The 7,735-nt window shown below is 34.3% G+C and overlaps 1 long non-coding RNA gene across 5 annotated transcripts; it reads left to right on the forward strand.

Annotated features, from left to right (window-relative positions):
- Positions 1-4,964: 4,964 nt before the first annotated feature.
- LOC108193938 (uncharacterized) lies at positions 4,965-7,526 on the forward strand. 5 transcript variants are annotated; one of them, XR_010285389.1, is made up of 7 exons: positions 4,965-5,163; positions 5,354-5,445; positions 5,659-5,699; positions 5,998-6,136; positions 6,461-6,587; positions 6,868-7,015; positions 7,147-7,526. It is a non-coding gene; the product is annotated as an uncharacterized LOC108193938 (long non-coding RNA). The 5 variants fall into 5 exon arrangements; XR_010285387.1 differs by having other exon boundaries at positions 4,975-5,258; XR_001801329.2 differs by lacking the exon at positions 5,659-5,699 and having other exon boundaries at positions 4,995-5,258; positions 6,868-6,950.
- The last annotated feature ends 209 nt before the right edge of the window (positions 7,527-7,735 follow it).

A 7,735-nucleotide genomic window follows, 5' to 3' on the forward strand; every position in this document is an offset into this window, starting at 1 on the left:
GCATACTCTGAAGGCGAAGCTTGAAGACAAGAAAGGCAATTGGCCTGAAGAAATACCCAATGTGCTTTGGTCCTACAACACGACTCCTGGAACAACAACCGAGGAATCACCTTTCAACCTTACCTATGGATGTGAAGCTATGATACCTGTAGAGCTAGGAGCCGGATCATTCAGAAGAGAATATTTCAACCCAGAAGTGAACGAGGTCAACCATCGTCTACATCTGGATATGCTCGAAGAAACCAGATCAGGAGCTCAGCTAAGGATTGCATCATACCAGCAAAGAGTGGCGAGGCATTATAACACCAAAGTTAAGGCTAGGCCATTCCAGGTAGGCGATCTAGTTCTACAAAGAGTCATGCCAAACACCAAGGTAGCAAGCCATGGAGTCTTCGGAGCTAATTGGGAAGTACCGTACAAGGTGAGAGTGGTGCTGTTTTCTAGAACATATTACTTGGCAGACCTAAAAGGGAGAGATATCCCCCGAGCATGGAATGCCGAGCACCTCAAGAAGTATTACCAGTAGACCAGAAGACCCCTCGTCATCCGACTCATGTACTCTTTTTCCTTACTAGGGTTTTTCCCACCGGGTTTTACCTAGGAAGGTTTTAACGAGGCATGGTGAAAGATCGACACGCAAGAGGGGAGGTAGCTGTTTATGTTTCCTTTTTTTTGTTTCCTGTTTAGAGTATTCAAGCATGAGCCTTGGAACCAATAAAATTACTCCCAAGCCTCGGGGGGTAGGGGTTGTACGTGCCCTTCGGCAAAAGCGTCATGTAAGCGTACTACTATCAATAAATTTTGAACTTTTTCATATTTGTGTATCTTTGTATTGCTTGGAACATGAAGACCAGGGACGATCTCCCTGCTGCTTAGGAACCCGTCTGCATGTGTAATCAAGACATATGTATGACACCCTCGGGATGCACGGAGAACCGTCTCCACGAGACGGTTCGAAGGAATTCCTATGCCCTGATGGCCCGTACTTTCAGTAAACCATCAGGAAGACCCCCAGGGGTGCAACTTTGGAGAACCCTCCGGGGTTGGAGTTTTATTTGAAATTGTTTTTTATTTTTCACTTCTGTCTTACCCAAGTAAGGTAGAGGGCGACGACCTACCTTCTTGGATGCCTGGGATTTAAGTAGATGAATTCCCTACTGTCCCAGAGGTTGTTAGTTCTTACCCAAGTAAGGTAGAGGGCGACGACCTACCCTCTTGGATGCCTGGGATTTAAGTAGATGAATTCCCTACTGTCCCAGAGGTTGTTAGTTCTTACCCAAGTAAGGTAGATGACGACGACCTACCCTCTTGGATGCCTGGGATTTAAGTAGATGAATTCCCTACTGTCCCAGAGGTTGTTAGTTCTTACCCAAGTAAGGTAGAGGGCGACGACCTATCCTCTTGGATGCCTGGGATATATATAAGTTCTATGGAGTCCCTTGTTTTTTGTGGAGTCTTGTCCTTGCAATTAAATTTTACAAAACGTATTATTTCTCGAAACATGTGCAATGTGAACATGTATATTCTACAAACTAAACATGTTTTGTCTAATTATATATTTTGCAGTGTTTTACTTGTAAAATGTACGAGATTTGCAAGACTTTAATTAAAATAGTAGTTAATGATTTGGAAAATAATATATTTTACAATATTATTTTAATTACAGAAGGTATAAGGATTCTAGGACTCCACAAAATATAGGAAACTCCATAGAAGTTAACTATATGTGTGTGATTTTGGGGGGGGGGGGGAGGGTGTTTGAGGTGGGGGGTGGGGGCGTGTGTATAAAGTACTGGTATGGGGTGTTAGAACGTGTCTAACGATGTGCTAAACTTGGTGCTATATCTATATCATAGTACTAAAAATCAAAATGATCAATTCAATATCGGGTTAAATATCGTGCTCAAATAGCACAATACTATAATTTGTGCTATATATAGTACAAAATATAGCATACGCTATATTTTCCACCTTATCAAAAAAATGAAAATGTGGAGATAAATAAATAAATTAGGTGCTTGAAAGTGTGGGGGTTTATAAAAGTTAGTTAATTTTATGTCCAAACGTTTGAATTAGTTGACGTTAGCTGAATATGAATCATGATTTGGAACAATGCATTGGGGACATGGTGATATTTTAGCACCAAAATGTAGGGATGGCAGTTTTACCCGACCCGATAGATACTCGATCCGTTCCGACTCGATTTGGTCTACCCGAACCTAATTTTTTTGGATCCAGATCCAGATCTGGGTCTTATTTTTAGACCTGAAAGAGTTTGGATCTGGATCTGGATCTCAGGTATTCCGAACCGAGACCTGACCCGAAACCCGCTTTAAACCCGATCCCAACCCGAAACCGGATAAAAACCCGATATAAAATATTATATGTATATATATGATATATAATTATTATATGTTTAATGTAAAGTATATATATTGAATAACTATGAATTATTAGGTATATATGAATATTAATATTTTATTTAATTTTATATGCCCAATATAGAATTTATATTCATTTCATCAATATTTTTTCTCAATTATTGTGCATTTTGGAGAGTGGGAGATGTCCACTCGAATTTTAATTATGTATTGTCGAACAATTTGAGTGAACAATAAAACTTCGACTTTTTCTGGCAAAAAAAATAAAAAAAATCTAAATATAATAAAAATATAAAATATAAATGATAAGCTGAATGATTGTATACAATTAAGTTACATGTTTCACGTATGACAAAAAACAAAGTTACATGTTTCACGTGTTTTTTATACTAAACGAAACTTGTAAAGCCCTTTTTTATATGTCTAAATTAAAAAAAATCAATCACCACAATTATATATATATATATATATATATATATATATATAGGCTCATGATTAAATAGAAACCACTCTTAAAATAAAAACTAGAAACCAGTTTCCCTACCACTATATATAACTACGAGTATCACTAGCTAATTTATACTGCACTAATCACTGTTTTTATACAGTATGTAAACAACGATTTTTATTATCAAAATTGAGAAAATCTACTTATCTAAACTATTGATAATCGATTATAGATGATCAATTTCGTCCGTAGGAAGGTTCTTGACGGTAGGAAGCCGCAAGAGAAGTTGTATGATGATGGTAAGTAGTCGTTAGTTTTGTAAGTTATGATGGAAAGTGTATGTGACTATTGGTGATGATAGACAATGGTGGCAAGTCATGGAAACGTCTGGTAATGGTGGTAAGAGGTCCATTATTACGATTTGGGGGAAGATGATGGTCATATACGTTACATATATGTGTATATATATATTTATATCCGCGAGATATGCTATATATAAATTAGTGATATGTTATGTACAAATTAGTGATTTCTGTAGTTAAAAATAGTGATAAAAAACTGTCCAGAAACTGGTTTTTAGTTTTTAGGCTAATTTGGTTTCTATTGGAGTAGGACTCTATATATATACAGAGTCCTATATATATATAATTCTTAATTTATTTTTAACTATCCGAAATAGACCCGGACCCGAACCGAAACCCGAAAAAACCCGACGGATAGGATCTGGATCTTTATTTTTCAGATCCGGATCCAAACCCGAACCGACCCAAAATATAATTGATCGGGTCTGGATCTCAAGAAACCCGACCGGTTGCCATCCCTACCAAAATGTACTTTTTTGAGACTAAATTATATCAATAGTTTTTTGAAAGAAAGATTGATACTTGTATTAGGTACACCATTGACTTTGCTTTTAGATATAAAACTTAGAGACCTAAATCTACACGGTTGATTTTCATTTAAGTTAATAAATTTGAAATCAATATACTTATATAAAGGAGAAGTGAGGGGCGTGTAGGTGGCGCCTCTCACATCGCTCCATTCTATTTTTCTAATTTTCTGGAATTTTCGGATGAAAAATCAATATCAATATACTTATATAAAGGAGATTTAATATTCCACAAAATATCATTTTGTGAGATTTTTAACTGAAAATCCTCGTGAACTCTAGAAAACTTTCCGCCTTGGGTGTGTTTGAATTGCTTATTATGCCTCATGAAAGTAAGATAATAGGAAGAACATTAAAATTAACATCGACAATCATCTGAAGCGCATCTAAATTTATAAAGAACAATATGAAAGGCATAATTCTGTTTTTGAGAAGCGAGGGGCATGTAGGTGGCGCCTCTCACATCGCTCCATTCTATTTTTCTAATTTTCTGGAATTTTCGGATGAAAAATCAATATACTTATATAAATCATCAATATACTTATATAAAGGAGAAGCGAGGGGCGTGTAGGTGACGCCTCTCACATCGCTCCATTCTATTTTTCTAATTTTCTGGAATTTTCGGATGAAAAATCAATATACTTATATAAATCAATATACTTATATAAATCAATATACTTATACAAATTTATAATTGGCAGAGATGGGTCACAGAAAATTACCCAATTTCGGTGCCGGTGACTTGAGAGGAGCCTTTTCAAGAGAATCCATCTATTACAGCTGAAGCAAATACATCTGAAAAACTTGAAAAATGAAGAAGTGATACAATCAATGGATATATTTGAGAATAGAATGAAAAGTAACAAAAAAGAAAACGGGGGAAGAAGTTTTACCTGCAACAGTCGTATTAATTTTGAAAAATTTGAATGTAGGAAGATGATTTGGGGTAAGAGAATCTGGGAGGGATGAGCGACGCGTGGAAGTTTGGTAAGAGAAAGAATGGTTTAGATTGCACGTACGTATATATACGGGTATTGTACAGAGCTGCTTTTGAAAATACAGTGAATACATATGGGTCAAATGGTCATTTGGAGCCTAAAAAAACAACAGGCTTCTCTTTAATTGATATTGCCCGAAGCCTATTCATGCTGTATTTTACCGTTATGTCCTCCAACTTTCAGCCGTATTTACAACAATATATCTCTTGACCACGTTGACTTATACGATTCTTAATACTCTCAGATCAATTTATACAGCATACACACACGTGTATGTAAAAGCTATGTACTGTGATAGCTTTACAACTATCAAACCTGTTGCCCCGGTTTCCAAACTCACGTGTCCACTGTTTAAACCATTAATTTCAAATTTCAAACTCCTGTACTTTCATCTTTGTTTGAATGGTTTTAATTTGTTAAGGATTTGAAACCCTTAATTTCTTTAGGGTATTTTCTGAGCAAGAAAACACTTTAATACCTCTTCTCCTTCTTCCGCTTCCATTTACTTTTACAGCATTTGTGTTTATCGCGTTTACTATTTTGTATGATTTAAATGCTTTTATTTTGTTTTTAACTCTCTATGATTGTTGCTTGAACTATTTGTCGTTGTATTCATCATTTATTGTTTTTGTTTCAGTAACTAAAGATGGAAGAGCTGTCTCTCAATTTGGTTATTGACGATCACAATAATCAAGTAGTAAGAACCATTGTAGTCCGGCGAATAAACATGTAAGAATGACCTTTGCTCCTTTTTGTTTGTTAGTTATAAAATGTCCAGAATCTTTGTAAATAATGTTGCACTTCATTTTATGCACTGATATAACACCTTATTGTATCTGTTCAAAGTTGTGTTTCATGTTTCCCCAGATCTCTCTAAATTACTCTGTTAGTTCTTGATTTATTGATCTTTCTCTTTATGGTCTTTGTTTCTTTATATTATAGGTAAGCCACCAGCTGTTCGATATTATGCATCAATGAATTTGGTATTTTTAATTTTTTGATTAGTCAATATCATTGTATTTTATAACAAGAAATATGTGATAATCTATAGTGTTTTTTTTATAACAACTTCTATTTTAGTGATATTCTTTATCATTTTGGGTGTTTATGTGTATATTGATTTATCTATTATAGTCAAAAATATCATACTTATTTAGACTTTGTATTGTTTCTGGTGAGTACTATATAATGTGCTTTTCTAATGCAGGTTTTGGTTTGCTCAAATTAATTTAAGAAAATGACTTGCTTAATGTGATATTTTATTTTATTTTTATTTTTCAGATTTTCTATTGATGCTCTTTATGAGTGTAGATTTCTGACATATCTAAATCATGGAGAATATTGAAGGATATGGAGATGGAATGTATTGATCGTATCACCGGGAATAATTTTGTAGAATTGATTATATGAATACTTGCAGGTATACATTCTCAAACCTGGCATCCGTCCTCTAAGTTGATATTTGCATATTTTTATTTCTTTTGTAGATTTATTGAATTAAAATTAGTCTTTGTGTTGCTCTTATAGTTGGATGTCCTTCTAATAGCCATATAAATTGTATAACTTCAATTTTAATCTGATTTGGTAGATTAAATTGTATAGTTTAGACTCACCTTGAAATCTTAATCTGATTTGGTAGATTAAACCTCTTTTTGAAGCTGTTAATTTGAGACAGAGTTAGATAGAACATTTCTTTTCGAATATAAATTTAAAAAGTTTCTTTAACTTTGTGATATTTCTGAAGCCCTGGAGATTGATAAATTTTATGATGGTGATGATGCTATCTTGCTTCCAATTGAAAGTCTACCACCTTTCTGCTTCTCAGTTTCTTGATTCCTTATGGATTTCCAAGTCTTCGGCTTCTTTTCAAGGTTCTTTCCTGCACATATATATTACTGTTGTTTGTTTGATATGAGCTATGCTCTAATATTTATGTTCAGCGTGTTTCTAAAGATAACGAGAAACTGAGGCTCAAGCCAATTTTTATTTTTGAATGAGTAACTTAATTTCATTATATGCATTTATGATATATTTATATAGAATTACAAATATTCCGACAGTTCAGTTACTGTATCTAAAATGGTAAATAGTTTTAACAATCAAGTTCAACTGTTGGTTTCAGTAAGAAGTTTAATCTTTTGTATTCACCAGGTTATATAAATCACTCAAAGAAAAAGCACATGTTCCGAGTTCAGTTGATCAAGAACCAGCAAAAATGTCATCATCAAGTAGCGGTACTCTTTCGAAATTGAGGCATGTCATTATATGCACAGAAACCATGCTTCAACTTGCATATGAGGTTGGGAATATAATATTACAGTTTGAGTTGAAGCACAGTGGACTATCTGTGTATCATTGTTGACATGATTACCTCTGACTATTTAAGCCCTTCGAAAAGGAATGCTTATATCAATAATATTAATCTTTCAGGGCTGGAGATGCAACTCAGGTTTCTACGGATACCCTCAAGAATACAGAAGCAATTGCTGCAGATACTATGCAGGCAACCACTCCTTCTGTTTTTCTTACCCCTGAGCAGAAACTAAAGCAAAATAACATTTCTCAGGCGAATGTTGGAAGTGGAAGTGTAAGTAGTGGCATATTAAGGAATGAAACTGTTAGTATAAAAGCGCTAGATAAGGTGATTTGCATCTTCCCAAAATTGTTCCAAATGATGAATCAACGATTGTCTATAAATCCTTCTGAGTTCATGGCTAATTGGTTATAGCTTTTTTAGAAAGAAAAAAAATGTGGTTTATGTTTGCGATTGTACTCTGTTCATGGTAATGCCAATTGTTCATTATGTATCATTGCAGCTTTGGTACATTTATGCTGCCGGAAATACAGTACCCACTCCTTTTACTGGTGAAATGACCAATTAAATTCTTTTTTCATATTTTTGACATCAATGTGATATCATTATTTTTGATACAAAATCCAAAATTCTAACTTTTAATATTGCCGTAAAGTATTATAAAATTAACATTTTTCAATCCATGTTCAGATTCAAAAATTATCA

Source organism: Daucus carota, chromosome 7, assembly GCF_001625215.2.
Source record: "Daucus carota subsp. sativus chromosome 7, DH1 v3.0, whole genome shotgun sequence".
Taxonomy (NCBI): Eukaryota; Viridiplantae; Streptophyta; class Magnoliopsida; order Apiales; family Apiaceae; genus Daucus; species Daucus carota.